The following is an 18,390-nucleotide window of genomic DNA, read 5'->3' on the forward strand; positions in this document are numbered from 1 at the left end:
TTACCTAGCAGATAGCTGTCCGGTCGTCTCCCCGACTTCAGATGGGCCAATAAGTAAAACAATAAAGAAAAGGAGACAAAGAAAGAAGATGAGGAAGATGAGGAAGAAGGGAAGATGAGGAAGAAGACAGAGATGATCTCTTAAGACAGAAGATGAGGAAGAAGACAGACTTCAGATGAGGAAGAAGTAAAACATGACAGAAGATGAGGAAGAAGACAGAAGATGAGGAAGAAGACAGAAGATGAGGAAGAAGACAGAAGATGAGGAAGAAGACAGAAGATGAGGAAGAAGACAGAAGATGAGGAAGAAGACAGAAGACGAGGAAGAAGACAGAAGATGAGGAAGAAGACAGAAGACAAGGAAGAAGACAGAAGATGAGGAAGAAGACAGAAGACAAGGAAGAAGACAGAAGATGAGGAAGAAGACAGAAGACAAGGAAGAAGACAGAAGATGAGGAAGAAGACAGACGACAATGAAGAAGGAAGAAGATGAGGAAGAAGACAGAAGACAAGGAAGAAGATGAGGAAGAAGGAAGAAGTGCTTTTCTTCCCTCTCAGTCTGTGTCCCAGGTGCTGCCTCTGCAGTCTCTCTCGCTCTCTGAGTCTCTCTCTCACAGATATCCACACACTCGCCCTCACTCGCTAACAACCCCCTCTCTTTCCCCCTCCTCTCCTCCCTATCTCTCTCTCTCTCTCTCAGTCTCTCTCTCTCGCTCTCTCTTCAACAAAAAACTTTTAGTCCAATGCAGAGCTCCCCTTGTCCCACTGGTCTACACGTTTTCAGGTACTGAAAGAATCCCTCTCGACCTCCTCTCTCTCATCGCCACACGTCCATCCCTTTTCCTGTCTCTGTGATAGAAAGCGTATACTTAACACTGTCCAATCCTCTATTATTCCTCCTCTCTCTCTCTCTCTCTCTCTCTCTCTCACTCACTCTCTCTCTCTCTCTCTCCCTCTCTCGCTCTCTCTCTCCCTCTCTCTCTCTTTCTCTCTACTGCATAGATACTGTACATTGCTATATATATACAATACTATATAGATACATTACTATACAGGTACATTACAGTATAGGTACTGTACATTACTGTATAGGGACATTACTGTATAGATACTGTACATTACAGTATAGATACATTACTGTATATATACTGTACATTACTGAATAGATACTGTACATTACAGTATAGATACATTACTGTATATATACTGTACATTACTGTATAGATATTGTACATTACTGTATAGATACTGTACATTACTGTATAGATACTGTATATTACTGTATAGATATTGTACATTACTGTATAGATACATTACTGTACAGATACTGTACATTACTGTATAGATACATTAATATATATACATTACTGTATATATACTGTACATTACTGAATAGATACTGTACATTACTGTATAGGTACATTACTGTATAGATATTGTACATAACTGTATAGATACATTACTGTACAGATACTGTACATTACTGTATAGATACATTAATATATATACATTACTGTATATATACGGTACATTACTGAATAGATACTGTACATTACTGTATAGGTACATTACTGTATAGATATTGTACATAACTGTATAGATACATTACTGTACAGATACTGTACATTACTGTATAGATACATTAATATATATACATTACTGTATATATACTGTACATTACTGAATAGATACTGTACATTACTGTATAGGTACATTACTGTATAGATACTGTACATTACTGTATAGATACATTACTGTACAGATACTGTACATTACTGTATAGGTACATTACTGTATAGATACTGTACATTACTGTATAGATACATTACTGTATAGATACTGTACATTACTGAATAGATACTGTACATTACTGTATAGACACATTACTGTATAGATACTGTACATGACAGTATAGATACATTACTGTATAGATACATAAATGTATAGATACTCTACATTACTGTATAGATACATAACTGTATAGATACTCTACATTACTGTATAGATACTGCGCATTACTGTATAGATACATTACTGTATAGATACATAACTGTATAGATACTCTACATTACTGTATAGATACATTACTGTATAGATACATTACTGTATAGATACTGTACATTACTGTATAGATACTGCGCATTACTGTATAGATACTGTACATTACTGTATAGATACATTACTGTATAGATACTGTACATTACTGTATAGATACATTACTGTATAGATACTGTACATTACTGTATAGATACTGTACATTACTGTATAGATACATTACTGTATAGATACATTACTGTATAGATACATTACTGTATAGATACTGTACATTACTGTATAGATGCATTACTGTATAGATACTGCGCATTACTGTATAGATACATTAATATATATACATTACTGTATATATACTGTACATTACTGTATAGATACATTAATATATATACATTACTGTATATATACTGTACATTACTGTATAGATACTATACATGACTGTATACATACATTCATGTATAGGGGGGGTTGCCACATTTGTGTAAATGTGTGTGTGTGTGTGTGTGTGTGTGTGTGTGTGTGTGTGTGTGTGTGTGTGTGTGTGTGTGTGTGTGTGCGTGTGTTTGTGTGTGTGTTTGGGTGGGTGTGTTGGCATGTGCATGTGTCTGCAGGTGTCCTTGTTGGCTGAGTGAACCCCATTCACCTGAGACCCCCCTGTCCCCTGCCGTTAGCCCCTCTCCCTGATCCAGAAGCCCCCCACCCCCCACCCCGTCCCTTCAGATCAATACCAATTTATAGGCAAATGCAGAAAGGCTGACTTGCAGGTTTAATGAATGGAAGCATTGTTAACGTCAGTGCTCTGATGAAGGTTCTGAGAGGGGTGTTCAGTAAACTCATTGGTGTGTGTGTGTGTGTGTGTGTGTGTGTGTGTGTGTGTGTGTGTGTGTGTGTGTGTGTGTGTGTGTGTGTGTGTGTGTGTGTGTGTGTGTGTGTGTGTGTGTGTGTGTGCGAGCGCGAGCGTTTGTGTGTATATTTATGTTGTCAGATGGTGAACAGCCATTGCTCTGCCTGGATTTTCCCTACAGACCACTGTTTGATAACTCCCTGATTCAGTGACAGACATGACAAGACAAATGGACAGACAGAGAGAGAGAGAGAGACATGAGAACACAAGGGGAGAGAGAGAGAGAGAGAGAGAGAGAGAGAGAGAGAGAGAGAGAGAGAGAGAGAGAGAGAAAAGGAAGGCTGGAGTGTCCCTGTGCTGTTTCTAGTGTAAATTAGTTACCATAAGAAGCAGCAGCCGCCACCATGATTGACGACCCAACATGCACTGCTCTCCTCCACCACAGCGGGGGCCAAACTTCCAGGAAGCGTCTTTACCTGTGAGCGGCGGCCATTAGCCATGACAAATAATTCCAGCCCCACTCCTAGAGGTCGCTCAGAGGAGCATCATGGGGCTGAAACATTATGGAGTCACTAAACATGACATGGAGGACTGAAGCTCAGGCAGGGAAATTAACTGTCTTATTCAGTAGATATCATTATTTCTTAAAGAGATTGAACGGGACCTTAAGCATGAATTAATTTGTAACATATAGTTTGTGATGTACACAATTATGCATAAATTTTTGGGACTCGTTATGGCTCACGAGTGCTACTTTCAAATCGAATGTCTGATATTATAGAAAACATTTAAAACACATCTTTAATAAGGCATATGTTGTAATTAAAGGTGTTTACAACTGTATCTATGGTTCCAGACTAAATGTTTAAATAACAACTATTTGGAGACTGAAATGTACTGTCAGAAATAACAATGAAGGGATACACTGTTGTTCTTAGAAGACAGAGAGAGAAGAGCAGCTAGGAGGAGGAGGATGAAGAGGGGGAGGAAGATGAGGATGAAGAGGAGGAGGAAGATGAGGAGGAAGAGGAGGAGGAAGATGAGGATGAAGAGGAAGTTGAGGAGGAAGAGGAGGATGAAGAGGAGGAGGAAGATGAGGAGGAAGATGAGGATGAAGAGGAGAAAGAGGAGGAGGAGGAAGAGGAGGAGGAGGAAGAGGAGGAGGAAGATGAGAAAGAGGAGGAGGAAGATGAGGAGGAAGAGGAGGATGAAGAGGAGAAAGAGGAGGAGGAGGAAGATGAGGAGGAAGAGGAGGATGAAGAGTAGAAAGAGGAGAAGGAGGAAGATGACGAGGAAGATGACGAGGAAGAGGAGGATGAAGAGGAGAAAGAGGAGGCGGAGGAAGATGAGGATGAAGAGGAGTATTCTTGGGCCGACTATTTTCTCTATATAGATCAATGATGTTTCTCTTGCTGCGGGCGATTCCCTGATCCACCTCTACGCAGACGACACCATTCTGTATACTTCTGGAGCTTCAATGCCATTCAACACTCCTTCCGTTGCCTCCAACTGCTCTTAAACGCTAGTAAAACTAAATGCATGCTTTTCAACCGTTCGCTGCCCGCACCCGCCCACCCGACTAGCATCACCACCCTGGACGGTTCCGACCTAGAATATGTGGACAACTATAAATACCTAGGTGTCTGGCTAGACTGTAAACTCTCCTTCCAGACTCATATTAAACATCTCCAATCAAAAATCCAAAATCAAATCTAGATTCGGCTTTCTATTTCGCAACAAAGCCTCCTTCACTCACGCCGCCAAGCTTACCCTAGTAAAACTGACTATCCTACCGATCCTCGACTTCTGCGATGTCATCTCCAAAATAGCTTCCAACTCTCTACTCAGCAAACTGGATGCAGTCTATCACAGTGCCATCTGTTTTGTTACCAAATCACCTTATACCACCCACCACTGCAACCTGTATGCTTTAGTCAGCTGGCCTTTGCTACATATTAGTCGCCAGACTCACTGGCTCCAGGTCATCTACAAGTCCATGCTAGGTAAAGCTCCGCCTTATCTCAGTTCACTGGTCACGATAACAACACCCACCCGTAGCACACGTTCCAGCAGGTATATCTCACTGATCATCCCCAAAGCCAACACCTCATTTGGCCGCCTTTCCTTCCAGTTCTCTGCTGCCAGCAACTGGAACGAATTGCAAAAATTGCTGAAGTTGGAGACTTTTATTTCCCTCACCAACTTTAAACATCAACTATCTGAGCAGCTAACCGATCGCTGCAGCTGTACATAGTCCATCTGTAAATAGCCCACCCAATTTACCTACCTCATCCCCATACTGTTTTTATTTTATTTACTTTTCTGCTCTTTTGCCCACCAGTATCTCTACTTGCACATCATCATCTGCTCATTTATCACTCCAGTGTTAATCTACTAAATTGTAATTATTCGCTCCTATGACCTATTTCTTGCCTTACCTCCTCATGCCTTTTGCACACACTGTATATAGACTTTGTTTTTTCTACTGTGTCATTGACTTGTTTATTGTGTTATTGGCTTGTTTATTGTTTACGCCATGTGTAACTCTGTGTTGTTGTCTGTGTCGCACTGCTTTGCTTTATCTTGGCCATGTCGCAGTTGCAAATAAGAACTTGTTCTCAACTAGGCTACCTGGGTAAATAAAGGTGAAATAAAAATAAATAAATAAATGAAGAGGAGAAAGAGGAGGAGGAGGAAGAGGAGGATGAAGAGAAGAAAGAGAAAGGGGGAGTGTAGGTAATGTAGATGTGTGTCAATTACGTTGACTTTGTGTTACACATAACCTTACCTACTATACCCTGTGTACCTCACCTCCCCAGAGACAAATACTGTATGTTCATTAGTATACAGTGTGGAAGTGTCAGAATCTTCACGGTGGGATCCTGCTTCTACAGGACTGCTGCGTACATTAGCCAAGCCTGCCCAGTAATTAAACTAAAAGTCTACCCAATAAATCACATTGCTTCTCTCCACTCTCTCTCTTACTCCACTGCCCCCCCCCCCCCCCCCACCCCCCACCACCCAACATCCACCACTGAATGCCTTATTGTGTAAATCACCGTGGCCTGGGACTGGGACTGGGATAGTAACTGTATACCTCCTTACCCCACCCACACACCCTGTTCTGTGTGTGCTCCCTTCCACAAAAAGAGACTCATTACCGGGTAATAAGCCCGGTCTCAACCCTGCCCTTTAGTCTCCTGACCAGGGTCAAAACACAGATTACAGGAAGAGTGGACGGTGGGTTGGCTCTCTAGTCAAAACACAGATTACAGGAAGAGGGGATGGTGGGTTGGCTCTCTAGTCAAAACACAGATTACAGGAAGAGTGGACGGTGGGGGGGCTCTCTAGTCAAAACACAGATTACAGGAAGAGTGGACGGTGGGTTGGCTCTCTAGTCAAAACACAGATTACAGGAAGAGTGGACGGTGGGGGGCTCTGTCATAACACAGATTACAGGAAGAGTGAACGGTGGGTTGGCTCTATAGTCAAAACACAGATTACAGGAAGAGGGGATGGTGGGGGGGCTCTCTACGATTACAGGAAGAGTGGACGGTGGGGGGGGCTCTCTAGTCAAACACAGATTACAGGAAGAGTGGACGGTGGGTTGGCTCTCTACACAGATTACAGGAAGAGTGGACGGTGGGTTGGCTCTCTATAAAACACAGATTAAAGGAAGAGTGGACGGTGGGTTGGCTCTCTAGTCAAAACACAGATTACAGGAAGAGTGGACGGTGGGGGGGCTCTCTATGATTACAGGAAGAGTGGACGGTGGGTTGGCTCTCTAGTCAAAACACAGATTACAGGAAGAGTGGACGGTGGGTTGGCTCTCTAGTCAAAACACAGATTACAGGAAGAGTGGACGGTGGGGGGGCACTCTAGTCAAACACAGATTACAGGAAGAGTGGACAGTGGGTTGGCTCTCTAGTTAAAACACAGATTACAGGAAGAGTGGACGGTGGGGGGCTCTCTAGTTATAACACAGATTACAGGAAGAGTGGACGGTGGGTTGGCTCTCTAGTCAAAACACAGATTACAGGAAGAGTGGACGGTGGGTTGGCTCTCTAGTCATAACACAGATTACAGGGAGAGGGGATGGTGGGTTGGCTCTCTAGTCAAAACACAGATTACAGGAAGAGTGGACGGTGGGTTGGCTCTCTAGTCAAAACACAGATTACAGGAAGAGTGGACGGTGGGTTGGCTCTCTAGTTAAAACACAGATTACAGGAAGAGTGGACGGTGGGTTGGCTCTCTAGTCAAAACACAGATTACAGGAAGAGGGGATGGTGGGGTGGCTCTCTAGTCAAAACATAGATTACAGGAAGAGTGGACGGTGGGTTGGCTCTCTAGTTAAAACACAGATTACAGGAAGATTGGACGGTGGGTTGGCTCTCTAGTCAACACACAGATTACAGGAAGAGTGGACGGTGGGTTGGCTCTCTAGTCAAAACACAGATTACAGGAAGAGTGGACGGTGGGGGGGCTCTCTAGTCAAAACACAGATTACAGGAAGAGGGGACTGTGGGTTGGCCCAACCCTTAGAGAGTGTCTGTCAGAGATTCAGATTCCTTTCAAACAGCTGCTTGTATATGTATCCTAACCGGCAGCACCTCTGTCACCCGATCTCCCCCAGTACCAGACCAGAACCTGTCACACTCAGACGCTCTACAGACAGCTGACCGTGCGGTTCGCCCTGCTGGTATCTGGTATCAGAGTAAAATTAGTCAAGTCAAAGACACAAGTCTGTTCAGTTTGAACCTGGCTACCACCTTCACCTCCCTCTCAATTCAATTCAATTCAATCTCTCTCTCCCCTCTCTCTCTCTCTCTCCCCTCCCTCCACCCCCTCTCTCTCTCTCTCCCCCTCTCCCCCCTCTGTCCCTCCCTCCTCTCTCTCTCTCTCTCTCCCCCCTCTCCCCCCTCTGTCCCTCCCTCCCTCCTCTCTCTCTCTCTCTCCCCCTTCCCCTCTCTATCCCCCCCCCCCTTTCTCTCCCTCTCTCTCCCTCCCCCTCTCTCTCTCCCCCCCTCTCTATCCCCCCATTTCTCTCCCTCACTCTCCTTCCCCCCCTCTTCATCCTCCTCTTCCTCCTCCTCCTCATTCTCCTCATCACCCTCCTCCTCCTCTTTCTCCTCTTCATCCTCCTCTTCCTCCTCCTCATCTTCCTCCTCCTCTTTCTCATCTTCCTCCTCCTCCCCTTCCCCCCCTCCTCTCTCTCTCTCTCCCCCTCCCCCCATCTCTCTCTCCTCTTTTGAAAGTGACACACAAGCCTATCCTGTCTATAGATAGCCCACCAGGTCAGCTGGGATAGGCCAGTCCCATGCCCTCACATTCACTAGTGTAATTTAACCCCACATTGCCAGTATCAGACCACTCTAAACCACTAAAACCTCACCTGTCTCCTTCAAACCACAGACATGTCCTTTAGAGTCACAAGTAGTCCATCAAGCAGTAGTATCCATGACTGCGTAGAGAACGGAATCCTGATGTCATGATGCAGCGAATGTGGAAGTGTAAATACCCGTTTGATGAAACAACATAAAATAAACCCAGTAATTAAAAATAATTATGTGAATAGAAGTAATTCAATATAAAATCAATTCTAATCTGTGTCTTTCAGAAGAATAAACAATACCAAAACAGCAATGAAGATAGCTAATTTGTCCGAATCTACCCAAATAATGTAAATGAATGCGCAATAAGAACATTTTAGACAAAAAATTGTTTGGCTTGCCGGGTTTATTTCTGTTTCTGATAACCCTCGACTTTGTATAGACATGAAATAGCCCCTCTCTTAACATTAAGAACACATGGCAGTCATCCAATGGGATTCACACACTGCAGCTGTAGCCTCTCCGCTAACGCTAAAGCAACTCTGACAAGATGAGGACGCTTTGACAAGAGCTCCATGCCCTGTCGCTGTGGAACTGTCTCAGAAACAACTGCATTGAGGAGGCAGCTGAGCTGTTAGACTGAATCTAGACACACACACACACACTCTACACACACACACACACTCTACACACACACACACACACACACACACACACACACACACACACACACACACACACACACACACACACACACACACACACACACACACACACACACACACACACACACACACACACTACGCATGTATAAACAGAGACAGTATAGACATACAGTATATTGCATACAGTACATGGAGCACATACCGGTGTGAGGGTAATCTGGTGGGGTGGTGGCCGTGCGGTGTGGCTGCTGCAGGCAGTGTCCGGCTGGTGGGGTGGTGGCCGTGCGGTGTGGCTGCTGCAGGCAGTGTCCTGCTGGTGGGGTGGTGGCCATGCGGTGTGGCTGCTGCAGGCAGTGTCCGGCTTGTGGGGTGGTGGCCATGCGGTGTGGCTGCTGCAGGCAGTGTCCGGCTGGTCCCTGGTAGCTAAATCAGCGATTGAGAGTTTAGGGATGCAGAAAGAAAAGAAGAGGAGGTTCATGGGAGCTGCTGTTTCTCTCACACCGGATGGGAGGAAGAGGATGAGAGGATGAAAACAAGGATGAAGGACAGCAACAAAAAAAAGCCCAATAGAAAATGAAAAGACTTGAAACCTTCTTATAACAGGACTTTATATAAACTGATGATGTTGCATTCAAATGCGTCAACTCACAGCCGCCCATCCCTCCCTACCTGGCCATGCAAAGTTGGACGGAGAAAGCCTCATCAAATAGAAGGAGCAGAGAATGTGGACTGTGTGCTGACAGAGCTGAAGGACAGATCGAGAAGAGGGAGGGAGGGAGGGAGGGAGGGAGGGAGGGAGGGAGGGATTGACTATGTAAGAGAGTGAGTGAGGAAAGTGAAGGAGACAATAGATGACAGGATAAGTAGAGGAAAGAAATAAAGAAAGAGAAAGAGAGAAAGAGAAAGAGAGAACTAAAGAAAGACAGAAAGAACCTACATTTTGCCTCAACATGTTGGAGAGATGAAATCTCTGACAGAAAGTGTATAACCTCTCAGCTGTTTGTCCTTTTTCCATTTTTCTCGCCAGTCAGACATATTACACAGCGCCGCCGTTCATCCGCAGGCTTCTATCAATCCTCCAAAGTACTCATGAATAAAAAAATATACATATGTTTCTATCCAATCACAGAAGAAGAAGAAAAAAAGGTAGTGAAAACATTTAGAAAGACGACCCTGTCACCTGACGATGACCTGGAAGAGTGGATGAATACATAAACATTGATGTTGAAATTAAAAGTGGAAAAGTGGACATCATGAAGAACGATACGGACAAACTCTGGGAGAGAATGGAAGGTCAGCGTGATCGGAGTAAACCCCCACCGTCCCGGAGCTTATATAGCCAGGTAGGAACGGCAGACATGCGCCACCCTGACCTGCCCGTCTGTTCCCCTACGCTGCCTGGCCTTATTTAGTGAAGCGTGGCAAAAAATAGCCAGTCAAGTGCTGAGCATCCAGAGAAAAGGGGTTGTGTTAGTGGGATGGACAAGGTGGAGTGGCTGTTCCAATCAGACTCTCTGTCTACTCTACCCTGTCCTCCTACACTTTTCTCTTCCTGTCATCAGCCTTGACTCCTCAGTCTGCTGGTCTAACCCACAGCCCATTCTAGACCAGACTTCCCCAACACACCACAGCCCATTCTAGACCAGACTTCCCCAACACACCACAGCCCAAAGCAGCTCAGCCTGCATATCCCAGTCCATACCCTTTACCTTCCCTTGCCCCCTTCATCCTGCCCAATCTCCCTGGGTATTTTTAGCCGGCCCAAATATAGAGGCGTGTGGCCTTCCACACACTGCCCTGTCCCCCTAGTTCCAGCTCTCAGCCCTGGCCCACAGCAGATTGTGGAGGCACTATAGGACTCTGCTAGATATGGACCGGAGTAGCTACACATAGGGAGAGAGAGGAAGGGAGCCGGGGGTATAGATCATAACATTATGTGTGCAGTATGTGTGTATATAGGTGCAGGAGATCATTTTTATCAAACTGGTTTGTATTGGTGTGTTTATGGCATAGCAATCGTTGTGGTATCTATGATCACAATGGTGTTTCCTGCACAGATGCAGTGTGTTCTCTTTCAGACCATGGCTTGATGTGTATGTTTCTCTCTCTCTCTCTCTCTCTCTCTCTCTCTCTCTCTCTCTCTCTCTCTCTCTCTCTCTCTCTCTCTCTCTCTCTCTCTCTCTCTCTCTCTCTCTCTCTCTCTCTCTCTCTGTATGTGTGTGTGTGTGTGTGCCTGAGACATGGTGGCTGGTTCATGAACACAGTATAGTTGGTCGCTAGTTCTGTGTCCATCGTTAACAGTCTGCTAAACACACTTCACTGTCTGTAGTGTACGAATGAGCTGAATCTGGTACAAAAACACATTTAATTTACATTCTGATATATAGATTTGTCAAATTGTTTCACTTTGTCCCACCTTGTCTCATCCCCCTTTTTCGAAGCTTGGGCCCAGACGGTGTGTGTGTGTTGTTCCCTTTGAGAAATAATGGTTAGATCAACAGCAAAGCCTTTTTTAAACTGGCCTTTTTTATCTTTGAAATCAGAGTTCTTCGACACCAAATGTGCAATGTTTAAAAGAACTGTGTACGTTTTAAAGACCAAATTGAGTTAGATTAGGTTGGTTCAGTGGCTGTGTATGGGTAGGGTTGGGATGTGTTCGGTGATTGCTGGCTGCTCTTTTCGAGTCCCTCCACTCATGACGACGAGCTTGGAGAGCAGAAAGAATAATGCGAATGAAGTAATAAAGCAGACTAAACCTGATCACACCTTCCTCTGGGAGGAGAACAGTCACAGTCAGCTACCATGGAAACAAACTGCCAAGTGGAAAGCAAACACGAAAATGTTTCCTCCGTGTTTCCTCAGTTTTACTCTCCTCCCTTAGATGCAGCTGTCCCAGGGGAACATTAATCTAGCTGGCTGTTGAAATGGCTTTAGAGATGAATGTTTTTCCTGCATTACCAGGTGCCAGGAGAAAAGCCTAGAGATACAGTCTAGAGATCCCCACACACAACGCTCACTCTACTTCAGACACTTTTCCATCTGGGAGTAGGAGCGTTCTCATCGCTGCCAAAGTCTGAGGATGAAAAACCTGTAAATGAGAAAAGTAATGGTAATGTTGATGGTAATGATGATGCTGATGGTAATGGTAATGTTGATGGTAATGTAATGTAATGATGATGCTGATGGGATTGGTAATGTTGATGGTAATGTGATGTAATGATGATGCTGGTGGGAATGATGATGATAATGATGCTGCTGATGGTATTGGTAATGTTGTTGGTAATGTGATGGTAATGAGGATGCTGATGGGTATGATGATGGTAATGTTGATGGTAATGATGCTGCTGATGGGGGTGATGATGATAATGATGCTGCTGATGGTATTGGTAATGGTAATGTTGATGGTAATGTGATGGTAACGATGCTGCTGATGGGGACGATGATGATAAATGATGCTGCTGATGGTAATGGTAATGTAAATGTTGATGGTAATGGTAATGTAAATGTTGATGGTAATGTGATGGCAATGATGATGCTGATGGTATTGGTAATGGTAATGTTGATGGTAATGATGATGCTGATGGTAATGGTAATGGTAATGTAGATGGTAATGATGATGGTAATGATGATGTTGATGGTAATGGTAATGGTAATGTAGATGGTAATGATGATGGTAATGATGATGCTGATGGTAATGGTAATGGTAATGTTGATGGTAATGTGATGGTAATGTTGATGTTGATGGGGACGATGATAATAATGACGCTGCTTATAGTAATGGTAATGTTGATGGTAATGTGATGGCAATGATGATGCTGATGGTAATGATGGTGATAATGATGCTGCTGATGGTAATGTCGATGGTAATGTGACGGTAATGATAATGCTGGTGGGAATGATGATGATAATTATGCTGCTGATGGGAATGGTAATGGTAATGTTGCTGGTAATGTGATGGCAATGATGATGCTGATGGTAATGCTGATGGTAATGATGCTACTGCTGGTAATGTGATGGTAATAATGATGCTGATGGTAATGGTAATGATGATGCTGATGGTGATGGCAATGGTGTCGATGGTGATGGAATGATGCTTATGGTAATGTTGATTATGCTGACAGTAATGGCAACAATGCTGCTGATGGTAATGCTAATGATGCTGCTGATGGTAATGGTAATGATGTTTATGATGCAGATGCTGATGGTAATGATGATGCTGATGGTAATGTTATGTATGATGCTGATTGTAATGATAATGATATGTATGATGCTGATGGTAATGATGATGCTGATGGTGATGGTAATGATGATGCCGATTGGGATGATAATGATGTGTATGATGCTGATGGTAATGGTAATGATGAGGGAGATGGTAATGGGGATGATGCTGATGGTAATGATAATGCTGCTGGTGATGGTAATGCTGATGCTGATGGTAATTGTAATTATGATGCTGATGATGATATAATGGTAAATATGATGGAGATGGTAATGATACTGATGTTGATGGTAATGATGCTGATGCTCTATGTTAATGGTAATGATGATGATGATATAATGGTAATGATGATGGAGATGGTGATGTAAAATGGTAAAGGCAATGATGATGCTGATGTTAATGGTGATGCTGCTGGTGTAATAGTAATGGTGATGATGATGCTGATGTAATTGTAATGTAAATGGTGATGTAATGGTAATGGTAATTGTAATGATGATGGCAATGATGATTGTGATTGTAATATTAATGTAATGTGATGTAATGGTGATGTAATGATCATGTTAATGTAATGGTGATGTAATGGTAATGGTAATGGTAATGATGATGGTAATGATGATGATGATGGTAATGGTAATGGTAATGATAATGGTAATGATGATGATGATGATGGTAATGGTAATGGTAATGATGATGGTAATGATGATGATGATGGTAATGGTAATGGTAATGATAATGGTAATGATGTTGGTGATTGTAATGGTGATGTAATGGTGATGTAATGGTAATGGTAATTGTAATGATGATGGTAATGATGATGGTGATTGTAATGGTAATGTATTGTGATGTAATGGTGATGTAATGATCATGTTAATGTAATGGTAATGATGATGGTAATGGTAATGGTAATTATGATGGTAATGATGATGATAATGGTAATGATGATGGTAATGGTAATGGTAATGATGATGGTAATGATGATGATAATGGTAATGATGATGTAATGGTGATGTAATGGTGATGTAATGGTAATGGTAATGGTAATGATGATGGTAATGATGATGATGATGGTAATGGTAATGGTAATGATGATGGTAATGATGATGATGATGGTAATGGTAATGGTAATGGTAATGATGATGTAATGATGATGATGATGGTAATGGTAATGATGATGGTAATGATGATGGTGATTGTAATGGTAATGTATTGTGATGTAATGGTGATGTAATGGTAATGGTAATGATGATGGTAATGATGATGGTGATTGTAATGGTAATGTATTGTGATGTAATGGTGATGTAATGGTAATGGTAATGATGATGGTAATGTTGATGGTGATTGTAATGGTAATGTAATGTGATGTAATGGTGATGTCATGATCATGTTAATGTAATGGTAATGATAATGGTAATGATGATGGTAATGGTGATGGACTCCATACTGCACAGCCTTTAAATGTGCCAGGGGACAAACTAAAACATGTGTCAGGGGTTGTATCTGAAATGACACCTTATCTCACACTGAGTGTACAAAATGACCTAGATTGACAAGGTGAATCCAGGAGAAAGCTATGATCCCTTATTGAGGTCACTTATTAAATCCACTTCAGTCAGTGTAGATAAAGGGCAGGAGTCAGGTTAAAATAATGATTTTTCAGCCTTAAGACAATTGAGACTTTAATTGTGGAAGTGTGTCATTCAGAGGGTGATTGGGCAAAACAAAATATTTAAGTGCCTTTGAACGGGGTATGCTTGTAGGTGCCAGGCACACCGGTTCGAGTGTGTCAAGAACTGCAACGCTGCTGGGTATTTTACGGTGAACAGTTTTCGGTGTTTATCAAGAATGGTCAACCAGCCTCCCGGGTGGCGCAGTGGTTAAGGGCGCTGTACTGCAGCGCCAGCTGTGCCATCAGAGTCCCTTGGTTCGTGCCCAGGCTCTGTCGTAACCGGCCGCGACCGGGAGGTCCGTGGGGCGACGCACAATTGGCCTAGCGTCGTCCGGGTTAGGGAGGGATTGGTCGGTAGGGATCTCCTTGTCTCATCGCGCACCAGCGACTCCTGTGGCGGGCCGGGTGCAGTGCGCGCTAGCCACGGTTGCCAGGTGCACGGTGTAGCCTCCGACACATTGGTGCGGCTGGCTTCCGGGTTGGATGCGCACTGTGTTAAGAAGCAGTACGGCTGGTTGGGTTGTGTATCGGAGGACGCATGAAATTCAGCCTTCGTCTCTCCCGAGCCCGTACGGGAGTTGTAGCAATGAGACAAGATAGTAGCTACTACAACAATTGGATACCACGAAATTGGGGAGAAAAAGGGGTAAAATTCAAAACAAAAAAGAAGAAAAAAAAAAGAATGGTCAACCGCCCAAAGGACATTCAGACAACTTGAAAACTTTGGGGCGCATTGGAGTCATGATGGACCAGTATCACCTTGGAACGCTTTGGAGTCATGATGGACCAGTATCACCTTGGAACGCTTTGGAGTCATGATGGACCAGTATCACCTTGGAACGCTTTGGAGTCATGATGGACGAGTATCACCTTGGAACGCTTTGGAGTCATGATGGGCCAGTGTCACCTTGGAACGCTTTGGAGTCATGATGGGCCAGTATCACCTTGGAACACTTTGGAGTCATGATGGGCCAGTATCACCTTGGAACGCTTTGTAGTCATGATGGGCCAGGATCACCTTGGAACGCTTTGGAGTCATGATGGGCCAGTATCACCTTGGAACGCTTTGGAGTCATGATGGGCCAGCATCACCTTGGAACGCTTTGGAGTCATGATGGGCCAGTATCACCTTGGAACTCTTTGGAGTCATGATGGGCCAGTATCACCTTGGAACGCTTTGGAGTCACGATGGGCCAGTATCACCTTGGAACGCTTTGGAGTCACGATGGGCCAGTATCACCTTGCAACGCTTTGGAGTCATGATGGGCCAGTATCACCTTGGAACACTTTGGAGTCATGATGGGCCAGTATCACCTTGGAACGCTTTGGAGTCATGATGGGCCAGTGTCACCTTGGAACGCTTTGGAGTCATGATGGGCCAGTATCACCTTGGAACGCTTTGGAGTCATGATGGGCCAGGATCACCATGGAACGCTTTGGAGTCATGATGGGCCAGTATCACCTTGGAACGCTTTGGAGTCATGATGGGCCAGTATCACCTTGGAACGCTTTGGAGTCATGATGGGCCAGTATCACCTTGGAACGCTTTGGAGTCATGATGGGCCAGTATCACCTTGGAACAAATTGGAGTCATGATGGGCCAGTATCACCTTGGAACGCTTTGGAGTCATGATGGGCCAGTGTCACCTTGGAACGCTTTGGAGTCATGGTGGGCCAGTATCACCTTGGAACGCTTTGGAGTCATGATGGGCCAGTATCACCTTGGAACGCTTTGGAGTCACGATGGGCCAGTATCACCTTGGAACGCTTTGGAGTCATGATGGGCCAGTATCACCTTGGAACACTTTGGAGTCATGATGGGCCAGTATCACCTTGGAACGCTTTGGAGTCATGATGGGCCAGTGTCACCTTGGAACGCTTTGGAGTCATGATGGGCCAGTATCACCTTGGAACGCTTTGGAGTCATGATGGGCCAGGATCACCATGGAACGCTTTGGAGTCATGATGGGCCAGTATCACCTTGGAACGCTTTGGAGTCATGATGGGCCAGTATCACCTTGGAACGCTTTGGAGTCATGATGGGCCAGTATCACCTTGGAATGCTTTGGAGTCATGATGGGCCAGTATCACCTTGGAACAAATTGGAGTCATGATGGGCCATTATCACCTTGGAACGCTTTGAAGTCATGATGGGCCAGTATCACCTTGGAACGCTTTGGAGTCATGATGGGCCAGTATCACCTTGGAACGCTTTGGAGTCATGATGGGCCAGTATCACCTTGGAACGCTTTGGAGTCATGATGGGCCAGTATCACCTTGGAACGCTTTGGAGTCATGATGGGCCAGCATCACCTTGGAACGCTTTGGAGTCATGAATAGCCAGGATCACCTTGGAACGCTTTGGAGTCATGATGGGCCAGTATCACCTTGGAACGCTTTGGAGTCATGAATAGCCAGGATCACCGTGGAACGCTTTGGACACCTTGTCGAGTCCATGGCCAGATGAATTGAGTCTGTTCTGAGGGCAAAAGGGGTATGAGGAAGGTGTTCCTTTTGTCCACTAAGTGCATTTATTTTGACCAGGGACGACAGGGCTGTGCACTATACAGGGAATACGCTGCCAGAGTTCTGTTCACAGAGCTGTTCACTATACAGGGAATATGCTGCCACAGGGCTGTGCACAGAGCTGTTCATATAGGGAATATGCTGCCACAGGGCTTTTCACTATATAGGGAATATGCTGCCACAGAGCTGTTCACTATACAGGGAATATGCTGCCACAGAGCTGTTCACTATATTGGGAATATGTTGCCATAGGGTCATTTCAGACACATCCAGGGTCTTTGAACAAGGGTCTTTGAACAATGGTAATTGAACAATGCTGTAGGTCTATTGGTTAATGTTTAAATGTAACTGAACAATGCTGTAGGTCTATTGGTTAATGTTTAAATGTAACTGAACAATGCTGTAGGTCTATTGGTTAATGTTTAAATGTAATTGAACAATGCTGTAGGTCTATTGCTGAATGTTTAAATGTAATTGAACAATGCTGTAGGTCTATTGGTGAATGTTTAAATGTAATTGAACAATGCTGTAGGTCTATTGGTGAATATTTAAATGTAATTGAACAATGCTGTAGGTCTATTGGTTAATGTTTAAATGTAATTGAACAATGCTGTATGTCTATTGGTTAATGTTTAAATGTAATTGAACAATGCTGTAGGTCTATTGGTTAATGTTTAAATGTAATTGACCAATGCTGTAGGTCTATTGGTTAATGTTTAAATGTAATTGAACAATGCTGTAGGTCTATTGGTTAATGTTTAAATGTAATTGAACAATGCTGTAGGTCTATTGGTTAATGTTTAAATGTAATTGAACAATGCTGTATGTCTATTGGTTAATGTTTAAATGTAATTGAACAATGCTGTAGGTCTATTGGTTAATGTTTAAATGTAATTGAACAATGCTGTATGTCTATTGGTTAATGTTTAAATGTAATTGACCAATGCTGTAGGTCTATTGGTTAATGTTTAAATGTAATTGAACAATGCTGTAGGTCTGTTGGTTAATGTTTAAATGTAATTGAACAATGCTGTAGGTATATTGGTTAATGTTTAAATGTAATTGAACAATGCTGTAGGTCTATTGGTT

The sequence above is a fragment of the Oncorhynchus clarkii genome, chromosome 16, assembly GCF_045791955.1.
Source record: "Oncorhynchus clarkii lewisi isolate Uvic-CL-2024 chromosome 16, UVic_Ocla_1.0, whole genome shotgun sequence".
In the NCBI taxonomy this organism is placed as follows: Eukaryota; Metazoa; Chordata; class Actinopteri; order Salmoniformes; family Salmonidae; genus Oncorhynchus; species Oncorhynchus clarkii.